Genomic DNA, 20957 nt, shown 5'->3' with positions numbered 1-20957 from the left:
GATGCATCTACCATGCATTTTGTGGATTTTGCGGAAGTCTATGGTACACCCACCAAAAACGACAAATCTCTATGGTATGACATGCAGCATTTAGGTATATTTATGTGGTGGTGGTAGGTACGTACCACTTGCTTTGTTGTTTGCATTATCTGCTGTTTAATAATGGGAGGGTACATGGTGGTACGTCATACCATATTTACAGATTTGTCTGTCATGTATGGCGGATTATAGCAATTTAATATAGCTTGTTATTCCATTGGCCAGTCATGTTTAAAAAAAAAATTTTAGGAACCTACAACATTTCAACGAAAGCCTCTATAAATCATTCCCTGATATGCCTTAGCGTAACCTAAACTACTAAATAAAGGTTCGGTTTTCGTTAGAGGAACTTCGAGGCGACGCAACCGCCACATAAATCCATTTAACTTCGGCCAGTGTCTCTTTACAGCATTTTAACAGAAGAATATTACGTGGCATATATCGGTGTAACATAAACTATACAAGTCCAGTTTTTATTAGGGGACACCACGAGGCAACACGACTGGCACATAAATCTAGTTAGCGCGTGTTCCACCGCACAATAAAATTAACTTCGAACAATGTAGCTCCTTCTTACCTGGGGCTTGCAATCTACGATGCTTTTTTAACTGTTTTAAGTACATGGGTAGGTCCTTATCTATACAAATTATAATAAAACTGTAACTGGACGATTTATGTACATCTATACTAATAAATAAAATTGAAGTTTTAACTGTTTGAACGGGCTAATCTTCTGAACAGCTGAACCTATTTTGACGGGACTTTCACAGATAAGTTGAGGATTAACCGAGGAGAAACATAGGCAAATTTTTAACCAACTTTTAAAAAAGGAGGTGTGTTTTTCCTATGTACACCTAAATCAGGATTTCTGAACGGATTTTTAAATTTTTTAAATACATTTTGCTTCATTTTTTTTAAATTATTTCAATTAATTATTTTTAAACATAATAAATATTATATTTAAGCATAAGTATCAGCTGGTTGTAAATATAATTTTTCTTTCTAATGAAATTTTTACAAAAGTATCATGTACTCACTTGCAGGAGATAAACCGATATAGCCTAACGGGTTCCGAACCTAGTGGCAATGGGCGGATATATTATTATAGTTCGAAGAATCAGCAGATATTGGGGCCCCAAGGTGTTGGACTAGTGGACCTTGCACTGAAAAGCGTATCATTGGCCGACTCCTCACACTGTGGATAGATGACATCAATCGATTTGCATGGAGCCGCTGGATTCAGACAGCGTAAAACCGCGGCGTCTCTAGTGGATGTCTGTCAGTTGACGTCGATGACATACTTGCAATATTGAGTAAAAACCCCACCTAGGTACTTGGTGAAGGCAACCCGCGTGAGGCATTATTATTAGGAACGCTGTGTTTTGGTATTCTTCATCATTTTTCAATCTTTTCCTTCGGTGGGTGAATAATCAAACAGCCAAGACTATACCATAACCAATGTTAATTACAATCGTAGTAGCATAATTCACGTCTAAATATCAGAATGATAGTTACAAGAAAATCTCTGATACCGTGTATTCACGCCACATAATAATGATATTTTTATTGCAGCACTAAAGATCCCGAAGATAACAATGGAAGTAATTTCCTATATTGTATACAACCAAATAAAATCTTTATGGAAAAGTAGTCTGTATGACTTCTGTGATAAGTATGAAAATGGTTTGGATAATTAACAGCGTACAGATTTCTTCTGTGGCTTTAACCCTACAAATGCCTGATCCCCAACCAACGTATCTGCCCCGGGCATAATTCCCTATAACAGGGAAATTAGTGCGTTGTCCGGATATACTCCCGCCGGACAACTTTTTTTTAACTGGCAGCGGCTGGCAAACGTGGCAATGATTTGAAATCCTAAAAATGGGAATTGATAAATAAATTCGGAAGAATTTTTGTGCATATATTTTTACCATTGCGCTGGGTTTGCGACGAGTGAACAGTGTCACAGTTTTATTGGAAAGTGTCAAGATATTTTAGAAATTGCAGAAGCGATTTTTGTTAATTCGATTTTTAAGATTCGTCGGCTTTTAAAGTATTTTTTACTTTTTACCCGCCCCTTGCTGAGTTTCGGAGCCCGCCCGCTTATTTACCTACCTATTAGCACAGTTTTACGATCTATATTAGTACTCATATTCTATGCGTTCATATAATGTTTATACATGCCTTCAAATGTCAGTAATGTCAGCGTAGGTAATAATAGGCTTATGATAATTATTTGCCATGCATCGGTTCGTTCCCACACTATAACATTTAAGAGGGTGTTACTGAAGTCTGCTGCACCTGCTGTTTGCTTCTTTAATTGCTATCGTCATTAATACTTGTCGTGAAGACGCGGAAACAGAGTAATAACTCAAAAGCTTGCATTCGCTTAATGGCTGAATGCTGTAATTAACAACTGTTAGAATTCGTATTTTCGGTAATCGAAATTGATATTAAAATTAATAAATGTATTCAGTTTAGGTTTTAATTTCACTCCGAGAAACAAGTTGTAAGTTAAAGAGTTTAAGTCGATTTACAATTTAATTTACATAGTAGTAAGTGGGTGATTATTTGAGCATTTTCACTATATTTATATTTTACCTATCCAAAATATACTTAATTTAAATTTTATTCAATTTAGATACGGCGATGGAGACTAAAAAAAATCAGATAGGTATCTTTGTGGCAAACATAGAATCTTACTATAATTTGAAAAGTTGAAATTTTTAAAAACACTGATTTTATTTCATTTTTGACTAAAATTCCAAATTCCATAGTTCCATATAAGTTTAAAAATTACGGACTTACATACACATTTTAACCGTCAATTAGAGGTGGAATTTTCAAGACTCCTTCCTTAGTGTGTACCTACGTCCTAAAAGGAACCCACAGGCAAAATTTCAAGTTTCTATTTAGGTTACGCGTTGATAGATCAGTCAGTCAGTCAGGACAAGTTTTTTTATGTAGATTAAAGTGCTGAGGTGGTTTGGTGAACCAAAGAGGATCTAGTGACAGTTTGCAGGTATTTTAAACATAGTAGGTAAACAGTACTTTGTATGTACATACAAAGTTACTTCTCATAATATATCAAAGATAAGACCAGTTTTCAAAAAAGGGGGACCTTTAATGGGCATGTTAATTTCATTTTATGACTTATATTTTGTCACGTAAAAAGTATTTTGCATTTCGCCCACCATTGACATGGGTGTAGTGAAAAATAAAAACCTGAATTTATCACAGTTGCATTCTGTCTCACATTACGAGTAAAAGGAATAATTAAGGCTTGGAAATACAATGCGCGTCGGAAAGCGCGGCTGAAAATGTCCCACTTGACACCTTGAAGTAGCATATTCAGCTAGTAGAAAAGTACCTACCTACACTTTCAAAGAACTATTTTTTTTTATCTCGATTCTTTGACTGAAGAATGTTTTTTTTTAATTTTTATTTTTTTTATTTATTATTAACATACAAGAGAAAATTACACATAATAGGTAGCACGCATTGTAAAAACCACAGAGGTTTGACCCTCAATGCGTACGTCTGCGCATTTATTTAGCAAGTGACGTCCTGTCGTCCTGCCATCACGCGTTGCATCTGTTTAGGGCTCGAAAGGAATAATTAAACTTTTTGTCCGGGCACGCCTCGCTGCATCCCGCACGTCCGGGAATTATGAGAGAATCGTGACTGTGCACTTCTGTGTACCATTGCCTTATTTTGTTCCAACTTAAGTGCCTTATATACTTAGTCTGAAAAATATATATGAGGGGTACGGTGACGGGTATAGGCATAGGCAGGACATACATAAATTGTTAACTTAAAAACATTTTCATTAATTTTTAGGGAACTTCGTGCGTTAACAAACTATATAAAAATACTATTCATAATTTATGTAGAGGCATGCTTTACTTAATAATGATTTTTAGTTATAAAAATATTGAAATTTTGTGAACATTAACGTGGCAGTCAAAGCTGATTTTCGTGACCAAATAGCGCGCATGTCGCTCTTGAGTGTGTCCTGCCCAGAAAACGTTTATTTAAATTGCTTGCTTTCTTACAACCCTGTGATACCGAAGAGAGTAAGTACTTCTAGTAACGAAACTAATGGTTGAAAACTGAAACGTTACTTATTGCTTTCGCATGTGCATGCTAATACCCACTGCTTTATGGCTAACATGTCTTTAATCAGACTTTATTTAAGAACATTTTCTAAAATAACTCCTAATATAAGTAGCCAAGTTCAAAATTCCACATGACAGAAAATATTTAAACTTACGACCTGCTAAATATGAGATATGATATAGCTACAGTAAAATGAAAAAAAATATCTTTTATTTTCCGTCACCACGCAGTGTCAACGTGGCGCGAAATACGGGCCGCGTATGAAAATATATACGCCGTTACATGAAATTAAATGGGCCATTAAAGAGTCCCCTTTGTGGTGCGGAAAAAATATTGTTTGTTGTCTTTTTAATTTGTATTACGATTTTTATTCATCTTGTTTATGGAGCTACCGAGGTTTTATTAGCCAAAAAGTTCCATATTTCTGTTCGCCCTGAAATGAGGAAAACCTTAAAGCCGGTGTGGTCAAATCTGGCGTGCTTTACGATACTATATAGTTTAATATTATGCCCAAAGATGACCCAGTAAAATGACATTAAATACCGCAAGTTGTTGACTCGCCATATGGGTTATCACTAAGTATCTTCAGTCATGAGAAACCAATCGAAATTCATTAATTTTCCGGGATAAAAAGTAGCCTATATCACTCTCCAGGCCTTTAACTATATCCATGCAAAAAATCACGTCGATCCGTTGTTCCGTTGCGACGTGATTGAAGGACACACCAACAAACAAACCAATTTCCGCATTTATAATATTATGGGTAGTGATATGGGTAGTGACGTTTGTTTATCAATCTATTCCCTCTTAGTTGCCGAACTCATTACTCATTACTTCCTGGCGCGATTCTCAACGACACGCAGCTGGTTCGAATCCTGCCGGCTCCGCAATTTTCGATAGTATGTATTTAAAAATTATTTACTCATTACTTGTCTTACAAACCTGATACTAGATATGTGTACGCGCTCGTTTAGTGTAAGTTTCGAATTTAATAATTATTGTCATCAATGCAATATGCTACCAAATGCTCGGTCGTTAGCGTAGTTGAATACCGATTGCAAGAAAACAATTTAGCTTTAGGAGGGCGCTTGAGAGGGATGCAGCAAAAACCTTGGGAGAGCGACAGCTGACCGCGCCGTAATGACTGGACCTACAAACAACGGTAACTTATGCTTTTTAGTGGCACTAATGGAAAGAAATGCTGTACGTACTACGTCCTTTATTTTGGATAGTCTCTGGAAATGATCATTATATTCCTACAAAGAAATAAATGGTAAGTGATAGCCAAAAAAAAAACAAAAAATGACAGAAACAGCAAAATTATACCTACGGAAACAATAAGAACAATTCCACACTTGAAACTTGTAGATTTCTTCATGCATTCTTCGAAATTAAGATTGGCAATCATCATCCGAAAAGCTTTACTTTCTGAAACCGCCTCTTTTAGCTTCTTTGGCGACGAGCCCTTTTGCCTGTAATTCTACTTTCCAACATTGGGACTCTGTACTTAGACGTCCAAAGAAAGCGAGCCTCCTTCGCATGATGGTGGACATGTGTTCTCTTTCTTTGTAGACTTACTTCAGCAATATACCTATACCTAAATACGTGTAAGTACATATTATGTTTTTTGTGTGTATTCTCAAACGCTTCACGTTATTTTCATGACTACTCATACTCGTTATAAATTTTTACAGTTGTGTGAGATTTGGACAGTAGGTAGGTACGTGGCTGGGGTCTACTTTCCCACAATACAGAAAACGAAATATTAACTGACGAACTAATAGAGCGGTAATCAAAAGAAAAACCGGCCAAGTGCAGTCAGGCTCGCGCACTGAGGGTTCCGTATACTACAGTGGTATTTTTTCGACATTTTGCACAATAATTAAAAAATTATGATGCATAATAATAAATAAAAATCTGTTTTAGAATACACAGGTAAAGCCCTTTCATATGATACCCCACTTGATATAGTTATCTTACTTCGAAAATTGAAAATACTAATTATATTAGTTTATGATCACAATTTAATTTTTTTTGTGTGATCTAACCCTAAATTCACGGTTTTCAGATTTTTCCCCGAATGTCCGCTATAAGACTTACCTACCTGTCAAATTTCATGATTCTAGGTCAACGGGAAGTACCCTGTAGGTTTCTTAACTGACAGACAGACAACAAAGTAATCCTATAAGGGTTCCGATTTTCCTTTTGAGGTACGGAACCCTAAAATATGGTGAAGTTTTATTTTGACAATCGTGGCTAGAGTTAGAAGTTAGGAGTCTAGTAAGGTTGTTCCGAGTAGGTAAGGTTTACGGCAATAATTTTGTAAAGTAAACACGCGTTGCACTTTATTTGAACTAGAGTATACGTGCTACGACTCGGTTAGTAGTCTCTGTTGTTAGTTTAGGTAACAAAGATTTTATTAATATTTACTAAGACTTTCTGGAAGATTGGGAGTTTCCTGTCTTGAAATAATGAAAATTATTCTTGCGCACCTGTATGTGATATCGAAAACTTTCTTTAGATAAATAAGTATTCTTGCAATTTTACACACACACACATTTTCACCTATTATTATTTTTATTGTTTTGTTGTAGATTTATAGTAGAAGCAACGTGCCTATAATAGATATAGCAAAATTTAAAATAACCTGTAACTATATTGTAGGTTTGTAGGCTTTGTATCTTTAGAAATTGTGTTCTACTCAGCCGTTGCCTTCTCACTAGACCTGAAATACCTATTGAAAACTAAACGTTCTATACTTGTTGCTGAAACTTGTTGATGAAACTTGTTGTTGAAAGTTGTTGTTGCAACTTGTTGATGAAACTTTTTGCAGAAACTTGTTGACGAAACTTGTTAACGAAACTTGTTTTTGAAACTTTGACAAAATTTGTTGCTGAAACTTGTTGCCAAAACTTTAGCACTGGGATCTTGGACTGTTTTATTTTGCGCATTGGTTAATTTTTTTCGTGTTGTTATTACCTACCCTTATCGATATGTTGCAACTAGCAAGCACTCTGAAAGTCGTCCGATTTTTGCACTTTTGCATTTATAATATTAGTATGGATAGTAATAACTAACTGAATCAACTTAAGATCAAACCGAATATAGAGCACTTTAGCAACTATTACATCATACGTCACGTCGTCTTCTCGTCTACTCGTCTTCTTTCCATAGCTAGTTATAAAAATAATGCTATCGATTTACGGGTTACGTCGTATTCCTACGTCGCGTGCCCCTAGTACCAGTTTTTATATCTCGACAACATTGATGGATTTTACACATCGAAACACTATTATTAATGTCACATAAATTGACGACGAGAGAATCGTGGCGATAGTCTTGCCGTGTCACATAATTTGATACAAACTCTATGGACCTATCTCCACAGGGAATACTAAAATAATAATTTGATTACATTTTGACGTTACCAGACATAAATTTAGTACTTTGATGTTTTAGGCAGATCATACAGAAAGTAGAAAAAAATTATTACCGACTTTTATCAAGCTTACCGCTTAGGGCGTATCGCGACAGATTAAGTTCCATTTTTACGATAAAGTGTGTCTTTATTCGAAATCTATTAACGTTGTGGAGACACCCAAACTTGTACTAAGCCTACAGTTTAGTATTACCGCATCTCGCTCCCCGGGCCGTCCCATGGGACGGCGTCGGTAAAGACGTCGGGTATCGTATGTCCAGTTATAAATTCTACAGGATCTTTTCGTACGTATAAAGCTAAGAGCCACTCTATTCTTCTTCGTCGTAGCATGTTTCAGGTACTTATATTTCGTCTGCTTATTTGCAGGCAAAATTATAACAGAAAATTAGGACCCATTTTATTATTATTTTTATAGCTATGAGATTAATGATCAGTCAGAACGCTTGGTTTAAATAAACGTGTATACTTGATGGGTATTTATATACTAGCTAATATCCCCGACTTCGCTCGGGTGGAATTTCTGAAAATCATTTCTTGATATAGCAACGTTGATCCAAGTTAGTAAATGAATGGATGACCGACTTTGGAGCTTTGGAGAAAAATTTGGTCCCGGTACCCGGCTGCTCGATTGCGGTAGAACAGCTACATGTCACGATCGCAATCACCTCTGATTGGTTGACGCTCGCTCACAATTGGCTACAATGCATTGTTGCAACAAGAATCACACAAATACAGCCAATCACAACAATTGAGATTATAATAATGATTGATGCAGGTTTTACGACATCGACCTACTGATATTATTAAAAATATTACATATCACAAACGTGTAAGTGTGTTTGTTTGTTGGTTTGTCCTTCAATCACGCTGTAACGAAACAACGGATTGACACTATTTTTTGCATGGATATTTCCTTGTTTAGTTGCTTCCACAAATTACACCTGTAACAAATTAGAAATATACCCAGTAAGTATATATAATCAGTTAATTTATTATAATTTATAATTATTAGTTATAGATTTTTGTCGCCTACTTTCGAGATTCGATTTGCAATACAAAACAAAACAGCCATGGAACAAAATCAAATGGCGCGAGATGCCAATTGTCGATTGTTTGTCCTATCTTTTCGCTCGCGTGATCTGCAGTCAAATGCTTCCCGAACGATGCACAATGCATACCAAGCACACTGCGGATCCACAGATTCTTCTATATCCACTGGCTCTAAGGCACAGGATTTCGGATTTCTTTCTTCGGATATTCTTCCCGTGACTTCGTCGGCGTGGAATTGGGTTTTTAAAAAATCCCGTGGAAACTCTTTGATATTCCGGTATAAAAAGTAGCCGATGTCACTCTCCAGGTCTTTATCTATATCCATGCAAAAACACGTCAATCCGTTGCAACGTGATTGAAGGACAAACCAACAAACAAACAAACACATTTTCACATTTATAATAAGGCTACAGAGGTACTGATAAAACCTATGTACCTATACAAAGGTAAGAAACCAGTACAAAAGTTTATACTTAGATTAAACTTGTATTTGTTGCGCATTATTTGCGTGTAAATTTTTTGAAATCAAATCATAATAGTGAAAGTTACTAATGTAAAAAGTAGTTTCTTAGTAAATTCCCAAATTACCTCTCCTGAAATCCAACCCGGGACTTTTAAGACCTTAACGCTCACCACTACGCTAGCGTAGAAATTAATGACAGAAAGAAATGAGGACGTCCCTAGGGAGGTCCTCATTTCTTTGTAATGTTTATCAGAATTTTCAGAATAAGTAGGTAAATAGTTTTGCACTTGTGAGATTTTGATAAAAAGAAGAGAGAAGTTAAGACAGTGGGCTTTAATAGTGATGGCTAATAACATCTAATGATGACTAATCAAAGTTATCATCTATCAATTATTAATTGAAATGTAGGTAGTTGTAAATTTTGTCAGGTAAGGCCAATATTAAGTTATTAAAATCAAGCAAAGCATCTGCTGTATTATCTGTGATGATAAATTAAATCCAATGATTACTAATGAAAGTTATCATTTATCAATTATTTGTCAGGTAAGGCCAAATACTAAGTAATTAAAAATCAAGCAAAGCATCTGCTGTATTATTTCAAAGTAAGAACCCTAATCATCTAAACAGGCTTCTATAATAATTAGAAGCTAACAACCTAGTGTTTACTTTTATCTCAATGTATAAAATAAATAGCACAAGAGGGTAGGTTATAAATACAGAAGTAAAACCAACCAAGTCGAATAATAATTAATCATTTATTGAAAGATCTTTAATACTTTAATCTTTATAGACCTATCTGTATTTTGTTGTATTTCTCAGCATAGGTCCATTTCATATTAAAATGAATCTACCACCCGTTTCCAAAGGTGTTTCGTTGTGGAGAAGAAATGGGCAAAGAAACTCCACAACACACATCTTTTAAAAGCATTACAACATTCCATAATACATAACATAATATCTAAACATATTTGGTACATGGTTATAATAACTAAACCTTTATAAGGCAAGTGATTACAATAAAATATAAGAATACTTAACTTTAGTAACTCTGTCGCCTTTGTTTACTCTGAAGTCACATCACTTCACTAGACTAAGGCTGTAGTTAACACGAGGAGTTATAATACGAGACTGCCCCTTTATCGATGTGTGTCCCGTTTTTATCCTCTCTCCATTGTAAACAAACCACAGGCCACCGTCACATGACATCTTTAATAATTATTTATGTTGGTACAATGGTAGGTACCATTGTACCAACACTGAGATTGTTGACATTATTATTAATTTACTTAAATAATATTATTTGCAACATGTATTGACGGTTTACTTATTATTGTTTTACTACATTAATTAATGCCATACTCTATTGATGATTTACATATTATTTCACATAATTTCTATAGACAACTGTATTTTAAATCCAGCCATATCCTGTCAATCCTAGTATGTTGTCAGTATTTACTTTACAATAAATAATTAGTCATATGTATCGATAATTTACATAATATTATTTTTCGTATTGTCACATTCCTAGATATTAAATTGGACAACAATAAAGAATATAAGATACTACTAAATCATAACCTTTCGGGTTGGGTAACATTGACGTTGATATCCTGTCGCGGGATAACGATTCTGTTTAAATTATTACTACAAATATTTATTGTAGACTCCAAGTTTATGATTGGGTCAATTCCAGCATAATAATTATGTATCCAATTTTATCGTAATATAACACGGCCATACTGACAAGTACTTCGTTCCCGAAGTACATAGGGAAATTAGAAAGAAAAGAAAAAAATCTAGCTAAGAGCTAAATAAAAAAAATAACTGTAAGCTAAAAAGATCTATAAGCTAAGGAAGATCTATAAGCTAAAAAGATCTATAAGCTACAGCTACCTAGTTTAACTGTCCCTAACTGGCTGCGCCCCATAATTTAATGTTTAAAAATTATTTTTTTTGTATAATATGTATAGTTTTTTTTTTTTATTATTATTAGTTTTTTAAAGCAAGGGGTCTTGTACTAGACTCTTGCCCAGTAGAGGTCATTACTAGACCTCGCTACTTACTGGCACCGTCCGAACAAGCCGTCTAACATTACCAACCAATATTTTTTAACATTTTTTTTTTTTTTTTTTTTTTAATTGGTACTAGTAATGATTAGTGCCAGCAGCCCTAAATAACTGGCCTAACCGCTGCCCCCCCATAAATGGGTCTTGTACTAGACTCTTGCCCAGTAGAGGTCATTACTACACCTCGCTACTTACTGGCACCGTCCGAACAAGCCGTCTAACATTACTAACCAATTTATTTTTTTATTCGTTTGTTTGTTTTTTTTTTATTGGTACTAGTAATGATTAGTGCCGGGCAGCCTAACTAACTGGCCTAACCGCTGCCTCCCCATAAATGGGTCTTGTACTAGACTCTTGCCCAGTAGAGGTTATTACTAGACCTCGCTACTTACTGGCACCGTCCGAACAAGCCGTCTAACATTACTAACCAATATTTTTTAACTCTTTATTTTTTTATTTTTTATTGGTACTAGTAATGATTAGTGCCAGGCAGCCTAACTAACTGGCCTAACCGCTGCCGCCCCATAAATGGGTCTTGTACTAGACTCTTGCCCAGTAGAGGTCATTACCTAGACCTCGCTACTTACTGGTACCGTCCGAACAAGCCGTCTAACATTACTAACCCTTTTTTTTTTTTTGTTTTTTTTTTTTTTTGGGTCTAGTAATGATTAGTGCCGGGCAGCCTAACTACCTAGCTAACTGTCTGCCGCCCCCATAAATGGGTCTCGTACCAGGACATTACTGAATTATCACCAATAAGATGTATCACACCAATGGTGTAATACCAGCACTGTCAAGTCGAGCCGTCTAACATTACCCGACCAATGAAAAGGGCAATGATTAGTGCCAGGCAGACCTAACTAACCTAACTCCCTTTGTTTTATATGTTTGAATAATAAAAATTGTCCCCTTTGGGAATAATAACATCCGTTTCATACGGGAATAAAAAAATTGTCCCCTTTGGGAATAATAACATCCGTTCCATACGGGAATAATAACATTTGTCCCATTCGGGGATAATCATTGGATTTTTTTTTTTTTTTTTGTTTTTTTTTTTTGTTTTTTTTTTTGTTGGTTGCTACATTCGGGAGTCTTAACATTTTGTCACATTGTGAGTCTTAACATTTTGTATCCATTGAGCATATTTTTTTTTTTTCTTCCTCTGTTCTGTCATTTAGCATAAATTATTAGTATGTTTTATTACCATTCGGCCATCTTGATAAGTACTTCGTTCCCGAAGTACATAGAAAAATAGAAAAATGCAGCCAGTGAACTTAAATGAACAGCGGCAACAAAAGTACCGACATAAAAAAAAATATAAGATTGCTCCATTCACAAAACGATATTCAATGATTCAATGTCAATGTTACTGTCATAAAAACCAGGATAGCCAGACGTCAGACCGAAATCAGAGTAGAATAGAATATGTTTTCTTTGTTGTTACCAAACAATGTTCCCCAATGTTAATATGTATACGGTTACTACTATTACGGTTAAAGAACTTTATTCTCACTAAGAAATAAATTCACTTACATGAGAAATTTAACAAATAAACAGTAGGTATCTTATCCACACATCCACTGCGATTTTATACAAAATAAAGTGGGTAGAAATAGAATTGGCAAAACACGGATTACTAGAAACGGCTTGGTAGTAGTATAATAGTTATAATATCTGTACCTATGTGTATGTATTACATATGTATTATAGTAAGTATAGGGTTTATAGTATATATAAATGTATACATATATCGCACCGACGACACACTGTCGCAACCCAAAACATGTCAAATTTGAGTGACTGACTAACTGTCGTGATACCCTAACCAATATTTCATCATCGTTAGTTACATCTAAATTCGACGAACAAGGACGTGACAGTTTACTGTTTAGACCGCATTAATTCAAATTGGAACGATATTGTTGAATCAGGTATGTAAAAGTTCAACTATGAATTAGAGTTAATACAATATAGCTGATTTAAACCTAAATAGATATTTCTAGTGTGTAGCTGTATTTCTAGTTATTACACTATTATCGATTCACAGAAATGAAATTTAAAATAGTATTTTCACTTAAGACACCCTTATTGGTTTAGTAAGTAATTTTAATGTGAATTAAATTGTGACCAGTGGGGTAGTAATTTTAATGTGAAGCTGGAAACCAAACGTTATTTTTCTGTTGCTTTGACACCAGCATAAACAATTAAACAAAAATATTAAAAGACGAAAGAACTGCTCGACAAAATATGATTCCCAGGACCTATTATGAATCTTACTTGCGAAGTTTGACTGGTTGATTTTAAGTACTTAAATAAAAAATATTGCTGTCATTTTGATGCTAATTATTAGAAACAGACTGATGTAAAACTAGTTTAAGCATACTATTATTATAGAAATACTATTATTTAATTTTGCCTAGCTCCAATTTAGTGACTACGTACAATTACTGTGCAGTTACAACAATAGCTGATTATTTAAGTTAAAAAAAAATATTTTGATTGGCTCTGTTTTTTTTTTGTATTCAAGACAAATTTTGTTTATTGTTTTGGAAGGTTTTTTTTTTTGTTGAAAAAGGCAGAAATTGTTGAAATTAAATTATTACTTTTTATAAATAAAAACTGATTATCTGATTGAATTTTCTTGATTATCTGGTTTTATTCATCAATGTCCAAACCTGAATGTGAAATATTTTTTTTGGAGGGAACTATAAAACTTAAAACTAAATTAAATAATTGTTGTAACTACAAAATTATACTCAAAACCATAAGGAAAAAGTCAACCATTATTTATAGTAACTCAAAAATTTTCAGCAATAACTATACAACTAAAAATAATTACTCTTTCTGAAAACTTTTTTTTTTTTTTTAGCAATACAGTCTTAACTCAAAAATTGCGAATTACAGTTACTACCTGTAACTTTGAAATAATTAGTAAATGATAATTGCGTTAATATTATTTATAAACCTTATAAAGTATCTATAACAGGAAGTGAATAATCAGTTTTTCGTCGATTCTGAAAAAGTCATTCTCTGAGTCACGACAGCACTGCATCACCAGTGCGACACGTATATTTAAAAATGTTTATATGTTTGTATTTTATTTTTATTTTTATAGTCATGTATGTGAATTTAGTATGAAAATATATTGTAGTTATATTTATATGTAACTATGTAATGTAGCATATGGTTTTTTTTTTTTTTTTTTTGAGGTATTATTGTAAGTAGGTTATATTATTGAAACCATTTATTGAGTAGTATTAAGTCATTTTGTGCATCTGTGATGATTGTGTGTATTGAGTTGCCATAGTAAAATAAACATGTATCATCAGCGTACAACAGTATGTTTCCTTTTAAACCTATTTCATTTATACTATCAATATAGATCAGGAATAACAAAGGGCTTATATTGATCCCTGAGGAACGCCAAATGTACAAACAGGTTTTGGTTTACTCCTATGATCTCCAGTTTTTTTTTTTATTACCGCTTGAATAAATATGTTCTTTATTTGATTTGTATGTATATCAAACAAACTCAAAACAGGAATAAATTAATAACACGTTGTAACGTAGGTATTTCCTAAAATAAAATGTGGGACGTATTATTATTTTTTGTTGGATGACCAATTGAAAAAAAAAATAGGTTCCTATTTACTTGATTGGTTTGTCAAAATAATAAGATAAAATAAAATCAGGTTCAACCTAACCTCAAAGTTTATTGCTGATATGTGGGAACAATAAGAATATTTTATTAAAAAGAAAATACTTTTGAAATGAGATATTTCGACAAAAGAAGATTAAATAAAACAAACTATATTTAAGGGGAATTATTCTTAAGCGAAGTTATAATAATATTATAGAGTTAAGAATAAAATTAATGTAAGAAATCTCAAAGAATTTGTAGTTGTATTATTATTATTATTAATTTGTATGTGGAAACAGTTTGGTAATCTTAATCCTTATTTATTAAAAAAAAATGTTAAATGTTATAATAACGTCACTGGGTAGGAAAAAAAAAATACTTGAGTAGGCAATCTGCTTTGCGTTGTTTTAAGAACGGATGGATAATCTCTTGTGTTGTTTTAAGAAAAGACAAATAGTTGAATTATTTTAAGAAGCAAAATAAATAAATATAGTTTATGTTTAAGTTGAATTAATCAGAATAAGTTAATTTCTTCAAGTTTTGAGCTGTAAGTACGGTGCGATTTCTTAAAAGCAAACCTACTGATTTGATTATTATTATTGTTTCGGTATATCATAACTTTCTAAATGATTTCACATTTACATATACTTTATCAAAAACCGTTCGGCCAATCTGACCTCTAACTAGACTTATTCTTATCCAAATAAATTATACCACAACACGTGGTTTATCTAACTAATTAAAATCTTTTATGATTACCCTCACAAAAACTTTTTCATAGAAACAATACCACAAAATCGTGGTTTTAAATTTACACTTTTCTTCACACACAACGCACAAAATTGTACTTAGCTTGATCAAACGACGCGACGTTTCAACCGGCGGTGCCACACCAGCACCAAGTGCCGCTGACAACAGAGTTGCCCCTCGCTTTGGGATCATCGGGCACCAACACCAAGTGTCACCGACGACAGGCGGCAGCCTGTCGCTTCGAGGAGAAGCCGTATCCACGATTGCTGAAAGCATTTGAAAAGTATTAGTATTTCGACAAGAAGAGTATCGTATCCCACTTCTGATGTGAGATTTTGATAAAAAGAAGAGAGAAGTTAAGACAGTGGGCTTTAATAGTGATGGCTAATAACATCTAATGATGACTAATCAAAGTTATCATCTATCAATTATTAATTGAAATGTAGGTAGTTGTAAATTTTGTCAGGTAAGGCCAATATTAAGTTATTAAAATCAAGCAAAGCATCTGCTGTATTATCTGTGATGATAAATTAAATCCAATGATTACTAATGAAAGTTATCATTTATCAATTATTTGTCAGGTAAGGCCAAATACTAAGTAATTAAAAATCAAGCAAAGCATCTGCTGTATTATTTCAAAGTAAGAACCCTAATCATCTAAACAGGCTTCTATAATAATTAGAAGCTAACAACCTAGTGTTTACTTTTATCTCAATGTATAAAATAAATAGCACAAGAGGGTAGGTTATAAATACAGAAGTAAAACCAACCAAGTCGAATAATAATTAATCATTTATTGAAAGATCTTTAATACTTTAATCTTTATAGACCTATCTGTATTTTGTTGTATTTCTCAGCATAGGTCCATTTCATATTAAAATGAATCTACCACCCGTTTCCAAAGGTGTTTCGTTGTGGAGAAGAAATGGGCAAAGAAACTCCACAACACACATCTTTAAAAGCATTACAACATTCCATAATACATAACATAATATCTAAACATATTTGGTACATGGTTATAATAACTAAACCTTTATAAGGCAAGTGATTACAATAAAATATAAGAATACTTAACTTTAGTAACTCTGTCGCCTTTGTTTACTCTGAAGTCACATCACTTCACTAGACTAAGGCTGTAGTTAACACGAGGAGTTATAATACGAGACTGCCCCTTTATCGATGTGTGTCCCGTTTTTATCCTCTCTCCATTGTAAACAAACCACAGGCCACCGTCACATGACATCTTTAATAATTATTTATGTTGGTACAATGGTAGGTACCATTGTACCAACACTGAGATTGTTGACATTATTATTAATTTACTTAAATAATATTATTTGCAACATGTATTGACGGTTTACTTATTATTGTTTTACTACATTAATTAATGCCATACTCTATTGATGATTTACATATTATTTCACATAATTTCTATAGACAACTGTATTTTAAATCCAGCCATATCCTGTCAATCCTAGTATGTTGTCAGTATTTACTTTACAATAAATAATTAGTCATATGTATCGATAATTTACATAATATTATTTTTCGTATTGTCACATTCCTAGATATTAAATTGGACAACAATAAAGAATATAAGATACTACTAAATCATAACCTTTCGGGTTGGGTAACATTGACGTTGATATCCTGTCGCGGGATAACGATTCTGTTTAAATTATTACTACAAATATTTATTGTAGACTCCAAGTTTATGATTGGGTCAATTCCAGCATAATAATTATGTATCCAATTTTATCGTAATATAACACACTCATATCAAAAAGCTATTCTTTTCTATCCAATGTTCCATGCAGAATTGAAGAATAAATTATTATTACTTTAGACTTTTATATAAAAAATTACCTATTTAATGTAGAACGTAGCGAAACCAATAATAATTAATCTATGTATCTAATTAAAGTTCTAAAGGTTCCGTACCTCAAAGAAATAGGATCACTTTGTTGTCTGTCTGTCCGTCAGTCCGTCGTGTCTGTCAAGAAAACCTATAGGGTAGTTCCCGTTGACCTAGAATCATGAAGTTTGGTAGATAGATAAATCTTAAAGCACACCCTCGGTGAGCGAATCTGACTCGCACTTGGCCGGTTTTTTGGGCTATGTTATGGCTTAACTATGGCTTAGTTGGTAGGTTGTTAAATAACCGCAGACGAAGCATATTATCAGACCAGCCGGGTGATTCGCTAAATCAATATCTAACACTGAATGATAGCCATTTAACATTGGTTGGTTCTACATTGCTGCTTCATTGAGTGATACTAAAATAACTTTTCGTAGAAAACCTTCAATGGATTGAAAATTAATGCCAGTGGTTATCATTTAGTGTTGAACACTGCGTTAGCGACTCACCCCATTGTAGATTGGTAGGTAACTAGTCGCGAATAAGGCTGCTTTTTAAAAGTGATATTTTTTGTAGGTCTTTTGGAGTACCTATTTCATGAATGGTATGTGGTGACTGGCGTAACGTAGGTAGTGCACACATAAGTATTAAATTATACAGATAGACATGTCAATCAGGTGCTATACGTATTGAAAATTGGGTCACACATTGGTCAATCATATAAATAATTGAACACTCAGACCGACACGCACCGCTTGAAAACATAATTACCAACTGGACTAAAAAGAACCAAGACTTTAATCCAGTAAAATATAAAGCCGTAGGCATATTTTAATTCACCGAATACCGGCACTAGGTTTATGTATTAAACTTAACTTAAGTTAGAAATTACGGCTCTTAGGTAAGTAAGTCTAAGTAAGTACATTGCTTATTTCTTAAAAAATTGTGCAAACAAATTGAAAATGTGTGTAATTGTTTCCTCCTGATTGAAATATATCATTATCATCATGATAAACCCATCACCAGCTCACTACTGAGCACGGGTTTCCTCTCAGAATGAAAAAGGCTTGGCCATAGTTCGCCAAGTGCTGATTGGCAGACTTCACACGGGCTTCACACACCTTTAAGAACATTATTATTGAGAACTCCCAGGCATGCAGGTGGTCACACGATATTTTCCTTCACCGTTAAAATAAAATGATAATTCAAATATATTGCGTCAAAAATACATAAAATCCATATTTCACCATGCACAAAGTGATCATATTGTGCTCTTTAAGATTCCGTACCCCAAACGGAAAAAAGGAACCCTTATAGGATCACTTCATTGTCTGTCTGTCTGCTTTATAGCACAACATAAGAGAAAAAATTCCGAAAACCGTAAATTTGTGATTGGGTACATAAACAAAATTAAAATATGTGTTCATGAACAAATAATTAATTAGTTTACTTAAATTACGTCCGTCAATTATTTGAAGTGTTTGCACATTTAAATGTGTTATATCTTGTACGATGGTACGGAACCCTTCGTGTGCGAGTCCGACTCACTCTTGACCGGTTCTTTAAATATTGTAGAAAATCCTTTGCAAGTAAATTATAACAGTATGCACCAGAGCTAAATAGATCGCCTTTTAAACGTCAATCTGAGACTGACGCTGGTTTAATAGGATTCCATTTACCAATACTCAGTGGCTGTTAGCGGTGAAATATTAGTTTATGACTGCCCCACTTCCCACTTTTTACCTTCGAGAGCGAATTGTAGGCTAAGAGCTCGACACCACGCTCCTCATTTCATTTGAGCAAGTAGAAAAAATATTGCTCTTTACAATAGATATTTAAAACTTTTGAAGATTCTTTAAAAAGCCAGGAAAATAATTGATTTATTAATGGGTTTGTTGTTAAAATAATTGTAAAAAATAAATATCAACATAATACTAAAGTACCGATATCTTGAAATCAATATAATCTGAACATTGGTTTTGGTTTTTTGATGGTCACTTATGTCACTTTTGTATAAGAAGCTGAAGAACGAAATCGACGGAGGAATCTTTTGGAGCCAGCATGGGTCCACAAAGTGTTGTAGTGCCGATAATAATGATGAAGGTAAGTACTGATAATTTGATGATTATGCTGTTCTTACGCCTTTAAGTGCCAATGTGCCTAAAGGCTCCATAGTTGGATTGCACACTTGTGGTCGATATTACCTGATGAATGCACGCTTGAAACCGATAAGTTCAACTGTATTTAAACTTATCGGTTTCAAGCGTGCAGTTCTTCGGGTAGTATCGATTGCACGCGTGCAGTTCTTCTGGCGGAACCCTAACGCATTTTTCAAAATCTATTATAATGCAAATAACGACAGCGCAAAAAAGACACATAATGCTCAAATACAATACCTCCGGCAGTCACTATCTCTCGTACTACTCTATTGATTTTCCCCATTTAGTCCCTAGTCAGTTGAGTTTAAATACATTCAGATTTTCATTTCCTGTAGTAATAAAATTGTTAATAGATAAGTTTATTAAATGGCACCGAGGGACTCGCCTTGGAAAGCTCAAGAATATTTTCTTTCCTGACTTAATGTACTTTAGTAACTTAATACTTTTTCGTCGTGGAATGTTGCCAGTTAATTTTGCGCTTCGAAACAAAGTTTTAAAAACTCAGTTACCAAAATAGAAAATGTATTTAAAATATTGGCGTCGGTTGTTTTTATACAAGTACGTACCTATGTAAGTTATAGGGTTTTTAGTAATCCATACTAATATTATTATAAATGCGAAAGTGTGTCTGTCTGTTTGTCTGTCTGTCTGCTAGCCTTTTACGGCCCAACCGTTCAACCGATTTTGACGAAATTTGGTACAGAGATAGCTTGCATCCTGGGGAAGGACTTAGGCATATACTTTTTATCCTGGAAAATGAAACAGTTCCCACGGGATTTTCAGAAACATAAATCCACGCGTACGAAGTCGCGGGCATCAGCTAGTTTAAAATAAAATAAAAATCTAATGCGTCGAAATTAATCTGTTAAAGGTTTTGGATCAACCTTGCTTTACCTAATGCAATCTAGAAGGTTGTATTGCACGAGTAAATAGATTTAGTTTTATTTAGGTTAAAATTAATTACTGATACAGCATAGGTACAGTCTAAAAAAAATTTAAAAACTATTTCAAGTGTTACGTCGTTATTAGTCTTAATAATATAACTAAGTTATTTTTCCGCTCTAATTGCTATTACCTATTAAACTGTAAATCTGGTAATTATCATAATACTGATGATGCCCGCGACTTCATCCGTGTGGATTTCCAAAAATTCTGTTTAGAACTCTCTAATTAGAATATTATTCATGTAAGCAATCTCTTCGATCGTTTTTAAAGACCTCGTTGTTTTCTACATAAATAAAATCATATGATATAGATTGATCATAAACCATAGTCACTCCTTCAATCACGCCGCAACGGAGCAACGGATTAATCTGATTTTTTACATGGACATCTATAGTTGAAGACCTGGAGAGTAACATAGGCTACTTT

The sequence above is a fragment of the Maniola hyperantus genome, chromosome 16, assembly GCF_902806685.2.
Source record: "Maniola hyperantus chromosome 16, iAphHyp1.2, whole genome shotgun sequence".
Classification (NCBI taxonomy): Eukaryota; Metazoa; Arthropoda; class Insecta; order Lepidoptera; family Nymphalidae; genus Maniola; species Maniola hyperantus.
This window is presented reverse-complemented; position numbering follows the sequence as displayed.